The sequence below is a fragment of the Scyliorhinus canicula genome, chromosome 12 (genome assembly GCF_902713615.1).
Source record: "Scyliorhinus canicula chromosome 12, sScyCan1.1, whole genome shotgun sequence".
Classification (NCBI taxonomy): Eukaryota; Metazoa; Chordata; class Chondrichthyes; order Carcharhiniformes; family Scyliorhinidae; genus Scyliorhinus; species Scyliorhinus canicula.
Window position 1 is genome coordinate 152,748,373 of NC_052157.1, and position 7,124 is coordinate 152,755,496.

The 7,124-nt window shown below is 49.6% G+C and overlaps 1 long non-coding RNA gene across 1 annotated transcript; it reads left to right on the forward strand.

Moving 5' to 3' along the window:
- Nucleotides 1-594: 594 nt before the first annotated feature.
- On the forward strand, nt 595-6,132 carry LOC119975073. Its single transcript, XR_005462648.1, has 3 exons — nt 595-803; nt 1,211-1,292; nt 6,068-6,132. It is a non-coding gene; the product is annotated as an uncharacterized LOC119975073 (long non-coding RNA).
- The last annotated feature ends 992 nt before the right edge of the window (nt 6,133-7,124 follow it).

Below are 7,124 nucleotides of genomic sequence, written 5' to 3' on the forward strand. Positions count from 1 at the left end.
GTTGTGTAATCTCTGTCATATATTCTGTTTGTCTATTCCTCAGTGTGTATGCGGTGGAGTGCTAAGAGGAGCTGGCAAGCAGAAACTGGGGGCTATCAGCAACCTGGTGGGATATTACCTCATTGGGTTCCCCATTGGAATCTCACTGATGTTTGCTGCCAAACTTGGTGTATTGGGTAGGAATTTAAATACCTTCCTTTCTTCTTTACTGACAACTATGACCCCTCTGCCCCAGTTGCTCTCTTTCAAAGCATTGAAGATCCCATTCCCTCTCGAGATCACCGGAAAAAGAAATGTGTACTTGGGTGGAAACTTCGTCTCTGGGGCCCAACTCGGGTCTGACCAGTCCGTGTGCAATTTTGGGGCCAATGATGACCCATCCTCACTCTGCACTGTTAGACAGGGCAACCTTCCTCCCCTGGTCATTTTTCATGGCGAACCAGAGACACTGGGATATTAGCGGGAGGCGAGCTGCCCAAGGGTCATGTCCAACTTTCATGCATGAACGGATCATTGGATATTCACCAACAACAGCATCCCTGGCAGAATTCTTCATCGCCTGAATGCAGACCAAAATTGGACAGGCACCTCCACGCAGGTGGACACCAGCCATCTGATATAGATGAAAGGGTTTGACAGAGGAATAGAAGTGGAAGAGGAACACAACATCCTTGTCTCCATATTCACTGCACCATTGTTATTTTGCAGCTATCGTGTCCGGAATGCTCGTTAGCGTGTTTGTCCAATTAGTATTTTATTTGATAGCGATTTCCAGGATGAACTGGAACAAAGTATCTGATGAGGTAAAAGCAGATAGTAGAGATTATTTATTACACCAAGTTTTTGTATAAAATATTCTTTTGTCCCCACCCAGCTCCTCGTTGGCAGAATGAACAGTCGGGTAATCTCCTAGTTATTTTGCCACCCAATAGGAATGCGTAAACTCTTTGATCTGAGTATCCGTTCTGGATGTGAAATGAAAAATATATGAAAATCGCCTATTGTCACAAGTAGGCTTCAAATGAAGTTACTGCGAAAAGCCCCTAGTCACCACATTCCGGCGCCTGTTCGGGGAGGCTGGTACGGGATGACGGATGAGGGTTTAAAAATGCACTACAACACGGTCTGGAGATTGTTTTGTGCAGAAAGCGTTTCCTCTGTTATGTCCCTCCACTGCTTTAATGATGGTTTTTGTGGGGTTTTGTTTAAGGCTCTGGTTAACGCAGGTGTGATGAGAGATGTGGACACTTCGACCGGAACCTCGGCTGGTCAAACCCAATATCTGTCAACAGGTAAAGGAGGAAGTTTTGCTGACTTTAAACCATTCCCCATAAGGAGTTTATTCCAAGTTGTAATTTAGTTCATCACAATTTCCATCCCAATAAATAGGAATGGAAAAGGAGAAAAATGAACAACGGATGTGGTACAGGTCAATTTCCGATCCCATGTTGTGTTCATTTGAGCCTCTTAACGTTGTTGAAGAGGCTGCAGACTGTATCCTGTGCAGACAAGGATTATAGAACTTGTGTATTGAAGTAGTTTATAGGATAAAAACATGAATCGCAGAAAATAGGAGCAACAGTAGGCCACTCGGCCCATCGAGTCTGCTCTACCATTCAGTCATGGCTGATATTTTTCTCATCTCCATTCTCCTGCCTTCTCCCCATAACCCCTGATCTCCTTATTAATCAAGAACCTATCTGTCTCTGTCTTAAAGACACTCAGTAATTTGGCCCCCACAGCCTTCTGCGGCAAAGAATTCCACAGATTCACCACCCTCTGGCTGAAAAAATTCCTCCTCATCTCAGTTTTAAAGGATCGTCCATTTAATCTGAGATGGTGTCCTCTGGTTCTAGTTTTTCCTACTTGTGGCAACATCCTCTCCACGCCCACTCTATTTAGGTCTCGCGGTATCCTGTAAGTTTCAATAAGATCCCCCCCCTCATCCTTCTAAACTCCAAAAAGTGCAGGCCCAGAGTTTTCAACCGTTCTTTATATGACAAGCTCTTCATTCCAGGGATCATTCTTGTGAACCTCCTCTGGATCCTTCCAAGACCAGCACATCCTTCCTTAGAAACAGGGCCCAAACAGAGCCTTATACAGCCTCGGATGTACATCCCTAGTCGTGTATTGTAGCCCTCTTGACATGAATGCAAACATTACATTTGCCTTCCTAACTGCCGACTGAACCTGCACATCAACCTGAAGACAATCTTGAACTAGGCCTCCCAAGTCCCTTTATGCTTCTGATTTCCTAAGCATTTCCCCATTTAGAAAATAGTCTATGCCTCCATTTCTCCTTCCAAAGTGTAACCTTACACTTTTCCACATTGTATTCCATCTGCCACTTCTTAGCCCACTCTCCTAGCCTGTCCAAGTCCTTCTGCAGCCCCCCCCCCCCCCCGCTTCCTCAATACTACCTGTCCCTCTACCTATCTTTGTATCATCTGAAAACTTAGCAACAGTGCCTTCAGTTCCTTCTTCCGAATCATTAATGTACATTGTGAAATGTTGTGTTCCCAACTCCGACCCTTGAGGCGCACCGTGAGGCACCGGCTGCCATTCTGAAAAAGACCCCTTTATCCCCACTCTCTGCTTTCTGCCAGTCAGCCAATCCTCTATCCATGCCAGGATCTTACCCTAAACATCATGGGCTCTTAATTTATTTAACAGTCTCCTATGCGGCACTTTGTCAAAGGCCTTCTGGAAATCTAAAGAAATCACATCCACTGGTTCTCCTTTGTCTAACTTGCTTGTTACCTCATCAAAGAACTCTATAACAGATTTGTCAGACATGACCTCCCCTTGACAAAGCCGCGCTGACTCAGCCCCGACGCCGTGCTGGGGGCTGTCTTGAAGTCCACGTCTGCGAGGCGGTGGAGGGAAGTAAATTAATGCAGATGGGACTTAATGACCGACTTAGAACATAGAACAGTACAGCACAGAACAGGCCCTTCGGCCCTCGATGTTGTGCCGAGCAATGACCACCCTACTCAAACCCACGTATCCACCCTATACCCGTAACCCAACAACCCCCCCCCCCCCCTTAACTTTACTTTTTAGAACACTACGGGCAATTTAGCATGGCCAATCCACCTAACCCGCACATCTTTGGACTGTGGGAGGAAACCAGAGCACCCGGAGGAAACCCACACACACACGGGGAGGACGTGCAGACTCCACACAGACAGTGACCCAGCCAGGAATCGAACCTGGGACCCTGGAGCTGTGAAGCAATTATGCTAACCACCATGCTACCGTGCTGCCCCCTATAAATGACTTGCGTTCATTTAGCGGGCCCGGCACCCTATGCTGCGGCCTACCATTATTCACCGGTCCTCGGGACCGGGAATCACGTAGACGCAGATCACTTGTGGTTTCTGCCAGCATGGCCCCTGAGGGGGGTTGCCCCCAAGTCCATCCGAGGGCCACCCCTGACCCACAATGCCCTGCCTGCCCAGCCCTCCTGCTCGATTTTAAACCATTCGGTTACCAGCAGCACTTTGCGATTACTGGAACTCATGCGAAATTTAAGTTAAAACTTCTCAGGTGCAAATAAGAATTGTTTTATTTGTCTTCTATTGATTACAATTTGAAACCTACCTACCCTACCCTACTAACAAAACCTACCAACAAAACCTACCTAAAACTAACTTACCTAAAAGTTGTGTTGGAGAAAATGATTAAATTAATTTGCAGAATATGTGTTTTTAATCTTTAATTTAAAACTGGTTCTTAATATTTACGCTTAAACATCTATCTTCTACCTATATTAGGTGTATTAGAAATACCGGGCTTCTACACCTTCTCTACCTAATCGGAAGACATCCCCCATGGGCCCCTGTTATAGGGAGACCCCTCCCCCTCAGGGACCCCTGTTATAGGGAGACTCTCTCCCCCCCCCCCCAACTAGGGACCCCTGCAATAGAGAGACCCGTCCAGCGATCCCTGTGTTAGGCAGACCCCCCCCCCCCCCCCCAAAGGATACCCTGACGAAAGGGACCACATGACTAAAGGAACCCCCGGCTATAGGATCCCCGCTCTGACTAAAGGTATCCGCCACACAGCCCCACCCCCCCCCCAAACAAGAGAGCCCTGTCTGGAAGCTAGAAAGTAGTCCAGGCAGGGGCACTGAAAAGATTTACAGCTGCAGCACATACCTTGGATCTCCATCTGTCCATTCGTGGAAGGGGAGCAGGTACCTGCGTCTGGAACCCACAGATCCATTAGCTGCAAGCAATTCATAACTTCCACTTGGCTGTGATTGACAGCTTCCACAAACCAGCCGCAGCCTTGATTCATTCATCTCCCTTCTTGGATCAGTGATTCTATGTGGGGGAAATGCCAATGTTTACAAACATTGACCACATCAAAGGGAAATTGGTGCAGCGCAATCACATGCTTACTTAGTGCTTGGAATGATCTTTGATGTGGTCCCTGCTCGTGAAGATTGGTGTTTCACCATTTAGGGTCACTGATCCATGAAGAGGATTGGCCACAGCAGAACCCTGCACTGCCTGCCTGTGGAGTCTTAGCCTGTGGTGTGACCATTGCTATCCAGGATATTCTCCATGTAGATGTTGCTGCGGTATGACTCCAGTCGCTGCCCCAGCTCCAAAGTCCAGGATAAAAATTAAAAGCTTCAACTTGAGGCACTTCCAGCACACTTGCTGGCTCCTCACGTTCCATTCTGGAGGTGTTCTTAGCTTCCCACGCAGAGCAGGAGGAGCACACCCTGGCTTTGCATTCTCTTGCGCGAGTTAGACCTTTGAATTAAACCTTTTGGTGGTGGCAGGGTAACACAGTGGTTAGCACTGATGCCTCACGGAGCCGAGGAACCAGGATCGAACCCGGCCCGGGGTCACTGTCTGCGTGGAGTTTGCATGTTCACCCCCTGTCTGCGTGGGTTTTACCTCCACAACCCAAAAGATGTGCAGGATAGGTGGATTGGCGATGTTAAATTGCCCCTTAATTTAAAAAATTAGAACTTAATTAATTAATTAAACCTTTTGGAAGATACTTAAATCAAATACCATCAATTACTCTCAGGGTGGTCTTCCCTGGTCCTCATTACTGCAGAATATAGCCGTTACAAACTATATACCACAAATTGTAGACCTACAAGCTGCTTCCACTTACCCGACCCCCCGCCGATTCAGTGAATCGCCGGGGGGGGGGGGGGGGGGGGGGGGGGGGCGGTGTGAACGACACCGGAGATTCGGAGGGGGCGGGAATCGCGCCGCGCCAGTCGGCGGCCGCTCACAGTGGCCCCCCCGGGTGATTCTCCGGCCCGCGATGGGCAGAAGTCTCGCTGGTTCTATGCCAGTCCCGCCGGCGTAGATTAGACTTACCGGCGGGACCTGGTGGCGCAGGCGGGCTCCGGGGTCCTGGGGGGGCCGCGGGGTGATCTGGCCCCGGGGGTGCCCCCATGGTGGCCTGGCCCGCGATCGGGGCCTACCGATCCGCGGGCGGGCCTGTGCCGTGGGTGCACTCTTTTCCTACGCGTCGGCCGTGTCAGCCTCCACGATGGCTGAGGCGCAGGTGAACCCCCCCCCCGTGCATGCGAGGGGATAACATCAGCAGCCGTTGATGCTCCTGCGCATGCATGGACTCGCGCCGGCCGGCGGAGTTGTTTCGGCCCCGGCTGGCGTGGCGCAAACCACTCCAGCGCCGGCCTAGCCCCTGAAGGTGCGGAGGATTCTGCACCTTTGGGGCGGGCTGACGCCGGAGTGGTTCATGCCACTCCGTCCCGCCGGGACCCCCCGCAGATAGGCGAGAATCCCACCCCTCGTGTCACTTCTGAATCCGGCATCACCTCAGTCACTCCAAACTCCAAGTCAGCACTCCGCTCCCAGTCGCACTGTGTTTCTTGCTCTTTTATCTCCCTGGCTTCGTGGTCATGGTGCTTATGAGAAGATCAACCACCTGTCTATAAATCATGTGGTATGGCCCATGGCTGATTCTTCTGGAGGAGATCATTGGCCTGATCAACAGCCCTCCTAAAATTATTTGGATTAACAGATACCATCATATTCTCACAACTTTTCAATGTGACTTTATTTCACAGGTGTCACAGGAAACAGTGCAGCGAATCCCATTCCCAATGGTTGTAAATTGGAATCAAAGATAAACAATGGCCGGGTGACAGATGAGACTTCCATTGTGGACGCTGGAGTCACCACGGTTGGAGAAGTTTTGACCACAAAACAACTGATCATTCGTCGTGGCCTGGCCTTCCTTTCAGGCCCACTCATCCTGGCAATTGGACTGGCGATACACTTTAGTCTTGAAAAGGACCTGTAGACCCCAGTGAACGTTGTAGAGACAAAGCCAGATTATTGTCTGCATCATTAACAGTCAGGCTGTGTTCAAAGGACAACAGAGGGCAAAGTTTTGTTTTCTAAATTTAAAGTACCCAATTCATTTTTCCAATTAAGGGACAATTTAGCGTGGCCAATCCACCTACCCCGCACATCTTTGGGTTGTAGGGGTGAAACCCACACAGACACGGGGAGAATGTGCAAACTCCACACGGACAGTGACCCAGAGCCAGGATCGAACCTGGAACCTCAGCCCTGTGAGGCAGCAGTGCTAACCCACTGCGCCACCGTGCCGCCTTAATAGAGGGAAAAGTTAACAGCAAAACCTATTGCTACTGATGAACTCCAATCAACTGTCAAAAAAAATTATAAAGAAAGAATTGTGAAATTGTTAACAGATTTCCATATGTCTCAGAATCATAGAATTCACAGTGCAGAAGGCGGCCATTCGGCCCATCGAGTCTGCACCAGACCCTGGAAAAGAGCACCCTACTTCAGGCCACACCTCCAACCCATCCAACCTTTTGGATACTATGGGCAATTTAGCACGGCCAATCCACCTAACCTGCACATCTTTGGACTGTGGGAGGAAACCGGAGCACCCGGAGGAAACCCACGCAGACACGGGGAGAGCGTGCAGACTCCACACAGACAGTGACCCAAGCCGGGAATCGAACATGGGTCCCTGGAGCTGTGAAGCAACAGTGCTAACCACTGTGCCATCGTGCTGCCCCGCGATGGATATTTGTGTGTGAAGGTGGATTAAAGAAATAATGGTGTTTTGTGGAGAAGCAGAACTCTTGT